The 19,201-nt window shown below is 39.7% G+C and overlaps 1 long non-coding RNA gene across 6 annotated transcripts in view; it reads right to left on the reverse strand.

Moving 5' to 3' along the window:
• LOC144578477 (uncharacterized) overlaps positions 1-17,766 on the reverse strand; it is a 91,115-nt gene extending 73,349 nt beyond the window's left edge. For all 6 annotated transcript variants that reach the window (XR_013524319.1, XR_013524318.1, XR_013524322.1 and 3 more), the window contains exon 1: positions 17,498-17,766. This is a non-coding gene — a long non-coding RNA (uncharacterized LOC144578477). The remainder of the gene's footprint in view (positions 1-17,497) is intronic.
• Positions 17,767-19,201: the final 1,435 nt, after the last annotated feature.

The following is a 19,201-nucleotide window of genomic DNA, read 5'->3' on the forward strand; positions in this document are numbered from 1 at the left end:
CTGCTTAGGGATAACCTGACTGTCACTGAGATACATGCATAGCTGATTGCCTCCTTTAAAAAGGCTAATCAAAAACTCAAAGAATGCAAGCACTCCTCTCTTTCACCTATCTGTGACCCAGAAGCTCCTTCCAACTTCAAGTCTTTTTTCTGTCTTTGCTTCACGTTGTCCTGCCTTTCTGGACACAACCATTGTACTTCTTACATATGTTGGCTGATGTCTCACGTCTCCCTAAAATGTATAAAACTAAGCTGTGTCCCGACCACCCTGGGCACATGTTATCAGGACTTCCAGAGACTGTCTAAGAAGGGTGCATCCTCAAACTTGGCAAAATAAACTTTCTAAATTAACTGAGACTTGTCTCAAATTTTCAGGATTACAAATAATACCAGCAAATCCTGAGACCCACTGAAGGGAAAAAAGAAGGTAGTCTAACTTCATTATGACTGCAAAAATGCATCTGGTATATACATACAATAGGATATTACTTAGCAAACGGAAGAAAAAGAACTACTGACACAAAAAACACCATGGATGAATCTCAAAATAATCACGTTGAATGAAAAAAGCCAGAAAAAAAGAATACCTACTGTATGATTCTATTTATATAAGTTAGAAAATAAAAAGTAATCTACAGTTACAAAAAGCTTATCAGTGGTTGCCTATGGATCAGAGGCAGGAGGGAGACAGTACTGAAGGGTACACGGAAACTGTTGGGATGATAAGTATGTCTATTATCTCTAGTGGTGACAGCTCTATGGCTGAATACCTATGTGAAAACATCTAACTTTACACTTCTAATATGTGCAGCTTGGGTGTCACTTGACTCCTCAATAAAGCTGTTTAAAATGTTTTGATAAAAATAAGTTCATATTGACCACCAATTGGGTTTAACTGAAACCTTACAAAATGAAGATTATTTTCACTTTCAGAAGGATATCTGATCGCAGTTACATATTATGCTTTGTAAACAAGCCATTTCAGAATAAATACAGATTTCCAATACTTAAATGTCTGTATTTCTTCCCATTCATCCTTTTCATTATTTTAAAGCAGCTACAGCATTTTACAAAAAAAATTCCATCACTTCAAGTTTCTTACAGAGACTCTCTGAAATTCAATAAACAGTTAACTTTTTGAAGAAGATGAGACCTTAAACACCATCCTGTCCAACTTTCTCAATTTAAGGAAGTAAACTTAGCCCCTCCCCTTGTAGGGAGTTCATCCTGTCTCATGGCTTTGAAGTCAGCTCTATGTTGCTGACACCTACCTTTGTCATTTTAATCTTGACCTCACCACTGAACTACAGATATTTATTCCACTGCCCACTAAACCACCTCACTTGACTATCTAATAAGTATCTAAAACCAATTGTGGCCAAAATGTATCTTCTGATTCCCCTCACCACCAACTTCTCCTCGAATTTTCCCCATCTTAGTAATTGAACCATCATACATTCAGTTGCTCAACTAAAACCTAGGAATCAACTCTTGACTACTCATCTCCTGCCTTCCACATAGAATCCACACTTAAGTTCTTAGCTCTGTCTGCAAAGTACATTGCTAAAGCTGGCCCAGGCTCCATCTACACAGCTACTATGGCTTCTTACCCAGACAACAGCTCTGAAAGTTCACCATTTTCTCTTCTACCTCTACCAGTCATCACTACACAGTAGCCACAGTCATGAGCCCATCAATCCCCAGACCTAGAACACTCTACAGACTTGCTGCCATCATTAAAGTGACATCCTAACTCCTTATTCTACCCTAAAATATCAAGGCCCTTTCCACCTCTCTAGCCTCATCTACTACTATTTCTTCTCTGGATACATTCCAACATTTCCTACTGACAGTCTCAAACACCCTAAACTCATTTCCATCCCAAAACCAATGCTTTGCCACCTCCATACCTGGAATGCATACAGATACTTCATCATTCATATCTCAACTCAAATAACGTCTTCAAAAGCTTCCCAAACCTCGCAATCTTCAGAAGCATCCCCTAGTGAGAAGTTGGTGGTAAGGGGAATCAGGAGCCCTCTGACCACAATAAGTTTGGAAATGTATTAGGTATTCAAGTAAATATTTAATTCACTTATCATAGACCCCATTTTACTGATGTTATGGTACTTATCACTATCTCAAATTATCTTGTAAAGTTCTTTACTTATTTATTATATATGTTAATAAAATTCATTCATTCATTCCTGCTATGCCTATCAGAAGCACTAGCCCAAATAAGAACTGTGATCTTTTCTTATTTCACTTGAAAGCATTAATTTTTGGGTGCCTGGTACTACTGGTTAAAAAGTACCCATGTGCATTTTTTTACGTCTATTTTAGTTCTTTTTTAATTCCTAAGTATGACGATTGGGTTTCCCCACTCAAACCTAAGTGTGAACATTTTTACAACATCAGCACGTTACCAGTCTGACGTTTAAAAATAAAGGTCAATTTCAGGACTGAAATAAAAATAAATAAAGGAATGCACATTCCTTAAAATATCAGTGATAAAATATATATAGTCACAGTACGATATATAATCACACTAATACATATATGTCGTGTAATATCACCAAAAAGTATGTATTGTACACATTAGGTATGTATTAGGTACATATGTATAGTGCACATATGATGAAAATATGTATCATGATAACACCGTATGTACACGTATACAAATATGTGCCTACTATTTAAACAATGTACACATGCAGAAATAGGTGCAAACTACATACCTATGCACAGCAGGCTATTACTAAAGTTCTGGTCGTAGCAGCCTCAATGCCCACCCTGGCTGCTTAAATGCCCATAGCTCACTGCAGCCCCAAACTCCTGAGCTCAAGTGACCTTTCTGCCATGGCCTCCTGACAGAAGCTGGGCCAACAGGGCAGCAGGTATGCATCCCCACACCCAGTAATTTTTTTTTTGAGAGATGGGGTACCGCTATGTTGCCCAGACTGCTCTCAAATTCCTGGCCTGAAGCAATTTTCCCATATTAGCCTCCTAAATTTCTAGGATTACAGGTGTGAGCCACTGTGCCCAACAGGTGTTCTAAATGCAATTTCCACACTGCTATTCTGAAGAAGGGCAAGAAGCAAAGAGACCCTCCTTGAAACATAAAAAATAAAAGCATTCACTATTAAGTGGAGGCAGAGTTGATGATCAGCCAAAACTACTTCAACTGTAATCCGGAAGTCCCATTGATACAGGAGTTCTAAAGGAATTATTTAGTCAGAGATTGAAAGTAAGGAAGTCTTTGGTAAGGTTTCCTTTGAATAAAAAGCAGCCCCAAAACCATTTCTAACAAAGAGTTGCCTGTAAAATCGAGCTGCAGATATAGACAAGCAAGCTGGAAGCTTGCACAGGCGAATGCCAGCAGCTGTAACAATAGGAAGCTACTTGGGTGCCAGGCATGCTCAACCCGACGGCTTCATCTTCCTTTTTCTTTATCAACCACAAGTGCAGTAAGGGACAGACCAACATGCACTGGCCAAGTAGAAAACCTATACGCATAAGGAGATTCGGGTGGATAGCCAGCTTCTTCACGAGCTATGTAAAGCTCTCACCTGGTCCAACCCTTATTTGGACACTATGTAAATCAAACACCACCTCCTCAACAAGTCTATAAAACCTTGTGCAGTTCACCGGAAAACCAGAAAACACAGTCTTTATTCAGAATCGGCCGAATACATTCAATGCATTCAGGAGATTGGGAGACATTGTTTAAATTTTCCCCAAAACCCAGAAGAACTCAAAAGTACTCATTGTCTTGGCCTTATTGGTATTTGACTATGAATACAATAGATCCCACAGAAGCAAGTCTAGTAGAGTGGCCTTGGCAAAAGGCTAGGATTTAGGAGCAGGTTTAGGCAACTCAAGCCTTCTCGGCTTCCATTTTCTCATCTGTACTTTCATCATTCTGATTTTTAAGAGCACCTTTGTTGAAAGTAAAGGTTCAGTGAAACAGCACAGATGAAGTCCTTCCTATTTGGTCTGGCAGGTAGTAGTTGCTCAACACGTCTTGTCTATTAATGACGACCACAATGATCATAGTGGACTAATAATGAATTGATAAAATATGATTATGTAAGTTCAAATGAGTTTTGATCTCGCCCCCTCCTCTGTTTCAGAGGCTGTATGGTTTTTATGTTCTACATTGTATGGCTTAACGTTGGCAGGTGGGGGATTTTGATAGACACATGATAAAATCAGAAGCCCCAAGACTTGTATTTTCATCACAGAAATGTATTACTTCCTTGAGTTGTGACCTGGAGAGAGTTACTTTGTCTAAGTTAACCTTACTTTTAAAAATAATCATAAATATACCTGCCCTTTCTCATCATCTCAGCCTCTCCGCAGTCAGTGTGAGGTACCATTGGTATAGTGTATATGAAGGGGTTTGCAAGCTCTGGAGTGCTATCTGTATGCTATTTTGCCTCTTCAATTGTGAGTGGTGTTTTCCCATTCTCCTTAAATGACCCAACACTACGCTCTTGGTAAAATAAATGCATTTGTGCATGAACATTTGGAAAATAATAAGAGCTGCATTTGCAAGAATTTTTCCCTTGAACAGCCAAGTGAGGCACTTGGCTGAAAAAATAGATTTTTTTCGATTCGCGTAAAATTTGAATTTCGGTATTTTACATGAGAGAGCATACTGAGTTGGTGTATATACTCCAAAAGAAAGTAGAATAAGGCATTGTATATTTTTTCTAACATACTATATTCCGAGCCATTTTCTTTTAACTTTGGGGCGCCTAGATATTATTTAGATTTTTTTCGATACGCATAAAATTACAATTTCTGCATTTTACATGAGAGAGCCTATTGAGTTGGTGTATATCCTGCAAAACAGAGTAGAAAAGGGCACTGTATATAGAATGCTTAGCGCCTGCTTTCAGCTTTGCTGCAAACTAAAACACTGACTGACTTTGGTTAACCCCCTAACCTCTTTGAGCCTCAGTTTTTTCATCTGACAAAATCAATGATGGTTTGAATTTCTTCCGAATATGACATTCAGTTATCTCTCTCTCCATTGTGGAAGCACTGGGAGCTATTGTTCTCCTGTGTCTGGTGGCCGTTATGACTTCTGCATTATCAAGGGGCCCTCTCTAACCTAAATAACCCCCCAAAGAAATTAAGTTTGTAATCATTTCTGCCTGGTAAGCGAAATGACAAGAGAAAAGAGCTAGTTGTCAATAGCCCTGTGGATGGCGAATTAATGGGATCTGTGCAAACAGTTGCTTATAGAGCCATAATTTGCCTTTCGTTTTCCTTTGCAACTCAGAAAAAAAGTGAATAATTTTCAAAGAGCCGCTCATTGAACATATTTTTTAAAAACATGTCATTGGCAAAAGGGGCACTTGGTTGCTTGATTGCCATATATCTCTGAGTATGTGGAACAGTTATTTTTAGCTGGGGGTAACTAGCTGAGAAGAAAGCTGCAGCATCTTGGAGGCAGAAGAATCTTTGTATGTCTTATGTTGGCATGGAGAAAGCAAAGCGAAAGGGCAGAGTATAAAAGGTTGTTAACTAGATAAGGGGTCAGCTGCATTTCCTCTGGCTGCTCAGAGGTGAGTTCCTAAAGCAATGGAGACCACATTGTGGGTGGGAATGTGTTTGCAGGGTCTAATTAGTTTACTCAAGAAGAGCAAAAAAGAGAAAGGGCTAAAAATATATAGATTGTAAAATTCATGGCTTCATTTGCTCTTCTTTGCCTTTGAAACCTTTTTAAAACCTTATAGTAGAACAATTTGTAATCCTTGAAGCCTTTTTGCTACCACTCTTGTCAGCTTGTCTAAGGCCACCGTAACTTATCAGCTACTGGGGAAAGTTGTTTAAACTCTCTAAGCCTCCTTTTTTCCCACTGGTTCACTTAGGGGCACTAATTCCTAATGGTTCTGCCTGAGTTATTGTTTTTCAGATCCCATAATTGTTTGCATATGTGCTCTATAAGATGCATCACCTAGCACACATTGTGGGCAACCTCAGGTGTAGAAGTTAGGACATCTTTGTGCCTGGATTTGGCTGTTACTAACAAGACGGAACGGGGAGGAAGGGCAGAGTAGACTACTGTAGAATTTTTCTGGATTCTTTTGGTTTCTCCAGAAAATGATACTGTTCTTATATTTAAAGATAACTATCTGCCTAGGTGTATTGAAATTCTAAGGTTGACACCACTTTGCATTGATCCTAGGGCAGGGTTTCAGGATTGCTGGAGCAGCATCATCCTTTTACAGTATAGATTTCAGTCAGCAGGCTGGTCATGGCCTCCTCAGTGTGCAATCTTCTTACTGATGGTGGGCGTCAGTGGGCTGGACTCACAGTTTCCATCTCTTAGGCTGGGCAGGCCCATGGTGGCAATGGAAAAATTTCATGGGAACATACATCAGAAGTAATAAGAAATCCATCTTCTTAAAGCCTTCATAGGAGATTTACTGAAGATTTATAAAAGGCACTTCATTGATCAAATGACTCTGATGTTTCCCCTCACTGGAAGAAATTCAGGTCACCAGCCCACTTAAAATCATTGTGTTCTCCTTTTGCAATAACCTCTGCTCATATAATTTCTTTATGGCATATTATATACTATTAACTTAATATCCTGATTAGTGGAGCTAGCAAACACTCAGTATCACTATACACTGCAGTATCATAACTGACTTCCTTTAAAAATCATCTAATGTTTCTTTAAAATCACTGGTGCTTTTGTAAAGTAGTTCATATTTAGGAATATGAACATTTTATCATGCTGGAAAATTATTTGAATTCCTTTTCATTTAAAACCTATAGCTTTCTATTTAATCTAGCTTTCACAAATATTTTATTTGCCCACTATAGAAAAATCGAGTTTAGAGATAAATGTAAAGTCACTCATAGCTCCATCCAAAAGTCAACAACTCTTAATATCATTATTTTTGTTCTTGTTCTCAGTATTTTTGCTGAATCTATGTTTCGTAGAGTTTCATCATATGTCAGATAAAACTGCATATATATGAGTTTTTAAACAATACATTTTTATTGTCATAAATGAAATACACATTTAATATGGTATGGCTAGGACATATAGAGAGATATAACAAAGAAAATTAAAGTCATTTAAAATCTTACCAAATCTAATAACCATAAACCTTTCGATGTATTTTCTCAGAATACTTTTTCCTATGCCTTTTATATTTTCTTGATTATCAAGTACTTCAAGCTTATAGAAAAGACAGAAACTAATATAAGCAGCAATGGAAAATTTTAAAATATGGGTATTTTTCTGCATGTGTTTCAGATTGTTTAGTTTTTGTTGTCCTTTGCCCTCCCCACGTGTCCCTTTATTTTCCTGGCAAAACAAAGCATTACAGATATAGTTGCAGCTTCCTATACTCCATTTTATTTTTCTAAAACTTATTGATATTGAAATGTCTACCTCTGGTCTACTTACTTTCCCTGCCGAATAATACTTTACCATATGGAAATACCACGATGTACAATTACATGCATAGTGCCATATACATTTGTTTACAGGTTTCTTGGGAAGAATCTCTCTTACTGTGTTCCCAGAAGAGGGATTGGTAAATTGTAGGGGAGGCTTGTCTTCATTTTTACTATGAATTTCCAATTGTTTAAAGTAGTTGTAACAATTGGTATTCCCACAGGAAATGTGGGGAAACTTGTTTTGTGTTTGGCTTCACTTGATATTCCTAGGCTTTACTTTTTGTTTGTCAATCTTATGAATGTAAAATGGTATGTTTTAATTTATATTGTGCACAGACTTATTATTCGGGACACATGTAACCTTTCTCATGCACCACTGTCATGGATTTGTTTTCAATTTAACTCATTTATTAAGCAAGGAAAATTTTGAGGTTTCTCAAAGATGGCGATGAGAACTGCTGATGGATTTGCTGCATTAGATCCACCCTCTCCAGCTCTGGCCCTCTAGTGTCAGTATTTCTGCCTTCCATTTCTAGTGCTTCCTCTTTTCAGGTTCTGGGAACATTCTGGCTGTAGAAATCAGTTGCAGTAATTGGAAGAACTTTTACTAAAGTGACTTACTTGTCTTCTTACCTAGTAATTATGCAGACTGTAAAATATATTTATGAAAAATTCAAGTTATATACAAAACCAGACACTACCAAAGCATATACAAGTTCATAATCTCTTTTATTTTTCTCTTCTTCCTCTTCCAATATATAACCACTTGTAGAGAGCCCCTACTATTTCCTTTGTATTTATGTTTATGTCCAAATGCAATAGATATTCTCTAACATATCTCCTTGGATCCATAAGAAGAAGGTGAATGTAATTTTTAAAAATGAATATGATATCTCTACATCAGCACAGTATTGCATTATACGGAAATAAGAGAAAGAATCTAACTCTTCCATGGACATTTAGGTTGCTTGTAGTTTTCTATTATTTTAAACAGTGTTGTGGAAAACGTTCTTGTAAATGTCTTTGGACATCGATGTGAAAATTGTCTTAGGAGATATTTGTAGAAATGCTATTTACATGGTCTTTTTTGCCTACTTTATTCATTTTTATTTAGAACATTTTATAGAACTTTAGGAATTGGTGACTTCTAAGTAGGTGTAAAACACAGTACCGGGCCAGGCATGGTGGCTCACACCTGTAATCCCAGCACTTCGGGAGGCCGAGGCGGGTGGATCACGAGGTCAAGAGATCGAGACCATCCTGGTCAACATGGTGAAACCCCATCTCTACTAAAGATACAAAAAATTAGCTGGGCATGGTGGTGCGTTCCTGTAGTCCCAGCTACTTGGGAGGCTGAGGCACGAGAATTTCCTGAACCCAGAATGCGGAGCTTGCAGTGAGCCGAGATCACGCCATTGCACTTCAGCCTGGGTGGCATGAGCAAAACTCCATCTCAAAAACAAAACAAACAAAAAAAAAAACACAGTACCTGGATTCTCTGAGCTTTATGTTCTGTTTGAAGCAGGGGAAGTGACAGTAACTACCTGTTAGGGTGATTTTGAGGATTAAATGTGATACTGTGTACAAAGTGTATAGCATGGGTTTTGGATCACAGCAGAGAGTAAAAAGTTCACTTTTGCCTCCTCTTAGTCGGTCCCGAACCCAAATATACTTTTAAATATTCTTTCAGCACAGATTTTAAAGTTTGATAGAAATAGAATTATATTGTGATCACTCCATATGTAAGGTTTGTTTTAGTCAAGAAAATGTTTTTGATATTCAGCCATGTTTTTGCACATGTCAATAGTTCTTTCCTTTTTTATCCTCCTATCTCAGGTCTTAAAAAAGGAATACTGCAAAAAAAATGAAACAATATTTCCACTTGTATTCGGTTTTGGTCTACAGTTGACATTGTTCTCAAGTATCACTAACAGGTTCCCATGGAGAGAAAAATTTATTTTCTGTCCACAACAAAACAGGAATTATAACAGATGCAGAAGGCCTACTAGCCCTGTGTGAAAATCATCATGGTGACTATATTTCTCAAAAGTTAAACTCACGTGTATGGGCAGCTGTCAGTCTTTGTTTCCTCACTATCAATCCCACCACTTTTATTTTTTCATTTGGGGAAAAATAATAATGACTGTAAGAACAATGAAAAATAATAAAAGGACAGTAAAAAGGTTGAATGCACTGACTGTGGCAGGGAGCAATCAGAAATGGTTTGTTATTTCCCTTCACTTTATCAAAGTTGCTACGTGGACTCATTCTTACCCACCTGTTGGGTAGAATCTTTGATATTTTCTATTTCACTGAGCAATTTAAGATATTAAGAAATTCTGTCTAGTTCAAAACAGGAGCAGAAAACCAAGCACCACACTTTCTCACTCATAATTGGGAGTCGAACAGTGAGAACACATGGACACAGGGAGAAAACAACACACATTGGGGCCAGTTGGGGGTCAGAGGAGTGTGAGACGGGGAGACCATTAGGACAAATAGCTAGTGCATGTGAAGCTTAAAACCTAGATGAACGGTTGATAGGTGCAGCAAAGCACCATGGTACACATATACCTATATAATAAACCTACACATTCTGCACCTGTATCCTGGAACTTAAGAAAAATCCTGTTTAGTTTAATTTCCAAACTCAAAAATCTCATTCAGCTGAAAACTTAACCCTTTTTTTACATATTTTAACACATAAAATAATCAACAATGAAAACAGGTAGAGGTTGAGCATCTCTGATCCATAAACCCCAAAATCCAAAATATTCCAAGATCTGAAATTCATCCACATCGATGGCTGAGGTAGCGATATGTGTGCTTTCTGATGGTTCAATGTATACAAACTTTGATTCGTGCACAAAATTGCTAAAAATATGTAAAATTTTATTTGCGTTATGTGTATGAGGTGTACGTAAACATAGGTGAATTTTGTGTTTAGACTTCAGTTATATCTTTAAGAGATCTCTTTATGTATATGTAAATGTTCCAAAATATGAAAAAAGTTTAAAATCCAAAACTCTTCTAGTCCCAAGGAATTCAGATAAGGAATATTCAACCACTACATCTAATAAGTCATGGATACTTTAAAATGAAATTTTAAAAGTATTTAAAGAGTCCAAAAGACATCAGGAGAAAAGGGACAGGACAAAAAGTGGGGAAGGGGATGCAAACGAAAACAAACAAAATAATGAAACAAACCATTCAATTGTAAGCTTGAATCCAATTACATCATTCGACCACTAATAAATCTATATTTAATAACGTTAAATGTTATTGAATCATACCACATACTCCAATTAAAGTGCAGAGATTGCCAGAATTGATTTAAAATACCCACAAGACCCAGTGCTGTATATGAAATACACACTTTGAATAGAAAAAAAGAAGACAAATATACGTAGGTCTAAATAAGTACATTTGAATTTTTTTAAGACAGTGTCCTACTCTATCCCCTAGGCTGGAGTACAGTGGTGCAATCTCTGCTCACTGTAAACTCCGCCTCCTGGGTTCGAGCAATTCTCCTGCCTCAGCCTTTTGAGTAGCCGGGAATACAGAAACCTGCCACCACGCCTAGCTAAATGTTGGGGTATTTTTAAGAAAGCTGGGGTTTCACTGCATGGGATAGGCTTGTCCTAAACTTTTGACCTCAAGTGATCTACCTGCCTCAGCCTCCCAAAGTGCTGGGATTGCAGGTGTGAGCCACTGTACCTCACCCTAAATGAGTACATTTAAAATGATATACTATGCAAACAGTCAGCAATGGAAGTGTGAAGAAGCTATATTAATACCAAATAAAATGTGCTTAAGTCAAAACAGTATTTCCAAAGATAAAGAGGGATAGTTCATGATTACAGAAGAGTCATTTCATCAAAAAAATGGATTAAAAATAATTTGTGCATCAATTTGCACAAAACAAAATTGAACTAAAGGAATAAACAAACAATCCACAATTTTGATTGGTGATTTTAATACCCATCTCCCAAGCAGTTGATAGATAAACTAGACAAAATCTTAGTCAAGATGCAGATGACCTGAACAACACTCTCCACCATCTTAAACAAACCAATGGAAGACGACACCCAATAACCACAGAATACTGTATGTTTCAAGTACATGTAGTGTTCACTAGGATAGGTCACATGCTAGGTCGTAAAACAAGACTGAATAGATTAAATCAAATTGAATTCATGCAGTGTATGTTACCTGACCACAATAGGATTAAAACAGAAATTAACAATAAGAGAACTAGGAAAGCTCCAAGTACTTGGAGATTAAATATAATACACAAGCCCAAGAAGAAATCAAAAGGTAGAATATAAAATATTTTATTCTAAGGGATAATCAAAATACAACATGCCAACACTTATGAATTACAGCTATGGGAGTTCCCAGAGGGAAGTATAGCCGTACATGCTTATACTGCAATAGAAGAAAAAGAGAAAGGTCTAAAATCAATGACGTAAATGTTCACCTAAAGAAGATTGAAAACCCACACACACACACACACACACACACACACACAGAGCAAAGAAAACTCCAACGAAGTAGTAAGAAGGAAACAATAAAGGTAAAAGTGCAGAGATAAACCAAATTGAAGACAGACAAAATAATAGAGAAAACTAACAAAGCAAAGAAGCTGGTTGTTTTAAAATATCAACATTAATAAACCTTAAGCTACTCTGATCATGAAAAAAAGAGAGGAAACACAAATGGTCAGTATCAATATCAGAAGTGAAAGCGAAGTGAAACTATCACTACAGATCCTGCAGACGTGAAAAGGATAATAAGAGACTATCATAAACAACGTCATGGTGACAAATTCTGCAACTTAGATGAAATGAACAAAGTATCTGAAAAATACAACAAAAACTAACACGAATTTTGCAGAAAATGTGTCCGGGAAAATTAAAAGATACATTAAACAAAAGAATATGCAAGCCACAGCCTGACAGAAAATGGTCATAAATCTATTTTCAGTAAAGAGCCTGATTTCCAGAATATAGAAAGCAGTTTTATAACCTGAAAATAAGGCTGGGCACAGTGGCTCACACCTGTAGTGCCAGTACTTTGGGAGGCCGAGGAGGATGAATGGCTTAAGGCCAGGAGTTTGAGACTAGTCTGGGCAACATGGTGAGACCCTGATACCTAGTATAAGTACAAAAAATTAGCCTTGTATGTGGGCTAATATCAATACAAAAAGTTAGCCTGGTATCAGCTAATTGGGAGACTGAGGTGGGAGGATCGCTTGAGCCCAGGAAGCAGAGGCTGTAGTGAGCCAAGATTGCACCATTGCCTTCCAGCCTGGATGACAGAACAACTAAAAGAAAAAAAGATAACAATTACTGTTTAGAAGGGGAAAAAATTGGGGGAGCCACTTTGCAAAGATAATATACAAGTGGGACAAAATGGTTAACATCAAGGAAATGCAGATTAAAACCACAGTGAGATACTACTACACACCCCACAAAATAACTAGGTTGGGAAAGACTAAACACCAAATGTTGGCAAGAATACAGCACAACTACAACTATTGCTAATGGGACTATAAAACAGTACAACTACTTTGTCAAATTTCTGGAATTTTCTTATAGAACGAATATACATCTCATCTATAATAAATTTCCGAGTTAGGAATCTACCCCAATTAGTGAAAATACATGTTAATAAAAATACTTACAGAAGACCACAATAGCTTTACTCATAATAATCAAAAGTTGAAAATATTTCTGGTGACCACAAATAGAGGATCAGGTAGCGAACTACGTTATTTCATAGCATGAAATACTACTCAGCAATAAAAATGAAAGAGATACTGATATGTGTAACCTGACTGATAAATATAAAAATTATTTTGTGGACTGAAGGGAGCCTTATATATAGGGTTATCACAACATGATTCAAGTTATGTGGAATTTCTAAAGTTGGCAAACTTAGTCGACAATGAAAAAAATCCAAGGGTACAGAGCTGGAGACTGAGACAAGTCATGAGGAAACTTTCTGGGATTGTATTAGTCCGTTTTTTCACTGCTGATAAAGAAATACCTGATACTGGGTACTTTATTCAAAAAAGGTTTAAGGGACTCACAGTTGCACCTGGCTGGGGAGGCCTCATCATCACGGCAGAAAGTCAAAGGGACATCTTACATGGTGGCAGACAAGAGAGAAATGAGAAACAAGCAAAAGGGCTTTCCTCTTATAGAAGCATCAGCTCTTGTGAGACTTATTCACTATCACAAGAACAGTATGGGGGAAACTGTCACCATGATTAAATTCTCTCCCACCAGGTCCCTCCCACAACACGTGGGAATTCTGGGAGCTACAATTCAAGAAGAGATTTGGGTGAGGACACAGCCAAACCATATCAGGGATTATAGTAATGTTCTTTATTTGATAGAGTTTTGGGTTACACATATGTATACTTTTGTCAAAATTCGGTAAATACATACTTAAAATTTTTGCATTTCATCATTTGTAAACTTTACACCAAAAGGAAAAAAAAAGGTACCAAATTCTAGTTAATGCACGTTGAGTTACTGATGTCTGCAATTTACTTTAAAATGCCTAAAAACTATAATGGATTACTGGATGGATAGAAAGATGGATCTATGGATGGACATGAGATAAAACAAGACTCCAAGTTGGTGGAGATACAGTTAAAGTGTTCACTGTAAAGTTTTTTCAACTTTGTTGTACGTTCATAAATGTTCATCATAAAATATCAACGAAAACAATTTTCATCCCTCCTCCTCTGTGACAGCCTCAGCCTGAGAAACCCACAGTGGGAAGGGAAAGGAGGACAGTGTGTTTGTTTATGACCACCCACCCTCACTTCTTAGCAGTGCTTTCTGGCTCTTCTAGGGTTGGATAGGGGCAGGGAGAAAGGAGAGACAGAGGAACAGATAGGGCTTTATTGAATAGTTCAGCTGTATTATGGTGTCACATTTTAGGAGCAGTCATGCAGTTTTGGGCCCTTTCTCATGCGTTCCTGAGAAATTCTCCTGGTAGGGATCTCTGACAGCAGTTCACTACCTCAGGTAATACAGTTTCTAGGAAGCCACTAAGAGCCCTCCTACCACCTGCCTCTGGGGGTCCTGGGCAGCCTCTTCCTTACCCCTGGCAGGAAGCTTTTCAGGGCAGCGTCCTCCTTAAAATCAATGGTTTTCTCTATTATGGAATTCCTATTTGGCCCATATAAAACATGCAAACACCTTTGTTTGGCTTAACTTGAAGTACGGGCCACTCCCAGCTCCAGTCTTTATCGCTTCTATCTGCCCCATTATTTCAACTTGGCCACAGCCTTTTGCCTTTGGATTGTATTCAGATGGGATAGCAGTTCCCGTGTTCTCCAGCCTTCAGGGACAGGAGCTAATCAGTTTGAATTGTTAATTAGAAGTTCCTGTTCATGCAGCTCGTTAGCTTTAAAATGAAGCAGCAGCATTTTCCCATCCATGAGAATTGGGTGAGGAAGGAGTTCATACAACACACAACCCTTTCAAAAGTCTTCAGTGTAATTAAAAAAAAATGCCCAGTGTGGTGGCTCACATCTGTAATCCCAGTACTTTGGGCAGCTCAGGTAGGCAGATCATAAGGTCAGGCTTTGGAGACTACCCTGGCAAACACGGGGAGACATTCATTCCCAAAGCAAAATTTTGGAATTGTAATTCCAAAAGCAAAAATCCAACCACAAAAGATAAAGTCTTAATCAGTAGAGCTTTACAGAAGGAAGTAATGTAGGTAGTAAGGGCACTTTCGGAAATGTCTGGAATCAGAGGAGTCGATGTATCACCTGTTAGAAATTGTACTCGCTTGGTAGCAAAATTTTCCTTGTGTTCACTTAAAATAATAGTCTTGTTGTTTTAAAACCAACGCACAGTCAGAGGGTGACTTGGATGTTTATTTTTTATTCTCTTTGCCTTCTTGTTTTAAGAATGGATTTTTCCTAAATTCTAATTATTATTGTAACTTACATAAGTGCAGCCGATTTTGCTTTTAAGGATAAAACTACATTTAAGTAGCTTTGTCTGGATTATCAAAACCAGGCCCTGAAGAAGTGAGTTCCTAAAGGGTAGGAACTTTGCTTATGTCTATATCTCAGTTGTGTTAAACAGAATAACTGGCGCAAATTAGCAAATGATGCACTGAGGAATCATAGAACAAAAGACTTTATGAAGAACTAAGTTTCAGATTCAGGGTGACGCTAAGGAGCTAGTGTACCAGAGGATGGTATGCCTTCTGCAATCACAAAAGCAGCATTCAGTCTGATCTGGGCTCTAAGAAGTGCTCCTTGAGACATGAAATTTTATCCTAACACTGCCACTAACAGGTTAAGTCAGAAAGAGTTCACTTCCCAGAGCTTTCGATTTCTGGTTTCCAAATCAGCACAATGAGAAACTGAAAAGAAGGAAAGAGGAAAAAAAGAGAGGGTCAGAGATCCCTCCTGCTTGTACAATGCCATGATTTGGACACAGGGTTTGGGCAACCATGGCCCATCCACCAATTCCTGCCTGTCGTCTCTTGTCAGACAGCTCATGAGCCACGAATGTGAAAGAATTCAAAAAAGTAACAATATCTTGGGACATGTCAACAATTATATAAAATGCAATTTTCAGTTCTCATAAAAGTACTTTGGAACTCAGCCCCACTCCTTTATTACCCATTTCTATGGCTGCTTTCACACCACAACCACAGAGATGAGTAGCTGTGACAGAGACCATATGGGCTGCCAAGCCTAAAATATTTACTGCCTAGACCTTTCCAGAAAAAAAAAAAGGATTGCTGATCTTTTACACAGACAATCAAGCAAGCGATCACCTGAGAACATTAAAATCTGTGTCTAGGACAAATGGGGCCTATATAAACTAGGGAATAATCTTCCCCACTACTTATGCAAGAACATTCACCGTTGAGAGAGCAGGCTACATGGCTTGGCAGCACTACTGCCACCAGTCCAGACTTCCCCTCACCTGTGCCCTATAAGCGACCAGCATTTCTAGGCATCCGTGGAGCAGCGGGGTGCATTCTCATGGCTGGCCCCACACCTTCCCTTCCTCCTGCTTCCTCACATTCTATTTTCTGAGTGGTTGTCAAAGGAACGCTGAATTTTGCTGTCACTTTTTCAGACCCCAATTCCACTTATGACAGTCTTGGTACCAGAAAGCATCCCGAGCTCCTATCTCATCACCACAACCGCCTGCTTCTCACTTAGTCCAGACGAGCTTGCCACAGTGCACTTGCTTTTTAATCGCTCTCTCTCTTCTTGCCTTCACCTCCTCTCCCTCCCTCTCTCCCTGGCTCTTTCTGTCACACGGGTGTGTGCACATACACAAGTTCCGATTAGATAAAAGAAGAAACACTTTTTAAGTTTCTTTCTAGGCCTAATAGAAAATTCTTTTTTTTTTTTTTTTTTTTTTTACAAAAACAGAGCTGTTTTTTTCCATTGCAAAAAATAATAAAATAGATTTATGAGGTACAGAGGCGTGCAGAAAAGTATTTTAGAAGTGGAGTCAGAACTCTACTGTGGAAAGGGGGCTTTCTTTGAGCCCCTCGCACTCATGGACGCCATCTCTAATGCACCGTTCACGCCTAGACCCACGCCTCAGCCTTTCCGGGGGTCGTTCAGAGCCACCTGCCAGGCAGGCACTACCACGCCGGCCTCTCCGGAGCACAGACTTCTGCTCCGTCTACATCCCAGCCTGTGCACCCGAAGGGACCCAACAGCTGAGTCCCAGCCCCACTGCGGCAGAGGGCAGGGACCAGCACGCACACCCTCAAGTCTACATGAAGACCCTCGCCGAGACTGTCGCCAGCACTTACCCCTGGATCACCCCGGCCCTGGGCGACGGATGGGGGTCTGGGGCGCATGCCCCAGAGGCATGGAGGCAGAGAGGAGGCCAGCGGAAGTTAGAGGTCACTGGGACAGGCTTGTCTTCCCCTCCCTTCCAGCAGTGGCGGGCCCCAGTCCCCACCCCTCTCCCAGGCCCCCGGTCTGGTGGCACCATGGCCACAAAGGGCAGCGAGGGTGCGTGCCCGACGCCTCGGTGCCTCGTGGTACCTCAACCCACTTGGTCGAGTGGCAGCTGCACCGCATCGCCGAGGGGCCGCGGCAGGGTGGAGTCCGTGGTACTGGCGGTGCCGGAGGGCGATGGAAAGTCTTAGACTAGGGACTGCTCTCCACCTTGCGCCCAGTGCCGCCCGCGCTCATTGCGAGTGACCGCTCCCTCGCCTCCAACTTCCAGCAACTTTCAACGCTGGTTCTCCACGTTGTGCACGCAGGCGCGGACAGCTGCCCACAGCACAATCCCGGCGTGGAACCCTGACGCGGCAGGCAATCAGAGAGCGCCGGCTGCACAGCGCCCCTCCCCCGTGCTGAGGGGCGGGGCAAAGGGAGGAGGCTCACGGAAGGTTGTAGCCTGAGGGCGCCTCCTGGGCCGAGTGGGATGCCTTTCTGGGGTGAAACTTTAGAAGGGTGTCGTTGCCCCTTCGCCCCTCCCTTTTTGCTCCCTGGAATGTCATGGCCATCCACCTCTCTCTAGGAGGGACAGCACGCAACCTAGGGGTGGGCAGTGGCCCCCCAAAAAAACAGCAAAGTGAGGGACGTCCAAAGCATTGCTGGGGACATTGGGGACCAAGCTTGGGCCTGGGAGGAGGGGAACGGTGAACCAAACCTAGCTGAAAAGCCCTTTTGTCTTCAAAACTGCTGTGTAAAAGCCCAAAGTGGAAAACAATCCCGTGGTCTGACCCTTTCAGTCCCCCTCCAGCTGCACCTCAGCCATCCAGGCGGAGCCAGGTGTTCCTGGGTTGGATGCCTGTGGTTGCGGGGAGATGGACTCACCTTTGTTGCGTTAAAATTTAGTTCTTTGGTAGCCACCCGCTCTTATTGAACGTCCTGCCTTCCTCCTCAAAGAGGTGGTTTCTAAGCATCCCTTCACCCCCTGAGCACAGTCACCCTCAGACTTTTGAATTCTGCATGTCCGCATACCTTCTGGGTGTTGAGGGAGGGTTATATACATGTGTAATTCATTTGCCCCAAACTTCATAAAAGTAATCCATTTGGGCTCTTTGAAAATGCAACATCAAGTTTTGTTCAGCAGACGTTTAGAAGAGGAATGCCACAGGAGGGTTCCTAATTCCCCTTGGGAGCTCAAGACTTAAGGGATTGGCAGTTTGTGATTTGGGTAAAAATAGTGTTTACTGGGAGTTTAACTACATGTTTTAATACTTTTGGTAGAATAGGTCAATAATAAAAAAGATTTTATTACATTCAGGACTGAATAAAGACTGTTAGAAAAAATACACAATGCCTTATTCTACTTAGTTTTGGATTATATACACCAACTCAGTATGCTCGCTCAGGGAAAATACCGAAATTTTAATTTTATGCGAATCGAAAAAAATCTAAATATTATCTAGGCACCCCAATGTTAAAAGCAAAATTGCTGTGAATATAATCTGTCAGAAAAAATATACAATGCCCTTTTGTACTCTGTTTTGGAGTATATACACCAATTCAATATGCTCTCTCATGTAAACTACCAAAATTCTAACTTTATGCGAATTGAAAAAAATCTAAATATTATCTAGGCACCCCAATGTTAAAAGGAAAATTGCTCTGAATATAATCTGTCATAAAAAATATACAATGCCCTTTTCTACTGTGTTTTGCAGTATATACACCAACTAGATATGCCCTCTCATGTAAAATACCGAAATTTTAATTTTACGCAAATCGAAAAAAATCTAAATAATATCTAGGCCTCCCACAGCTA

Source organism: Callithrix jacchus, chromosome 12 (assembly GCF_049354715.1).
Source record: "Callithrix jacchus isolate 240 chromosome 12, calJac240_pri, whole genome shotgun sequence".
Classification (NCBI taxonomy): Eukaryota; Metazoa; Chordata; class Mammalia; order Primates; family Cebidae; genus Callithrix; species Callithrix jacchus.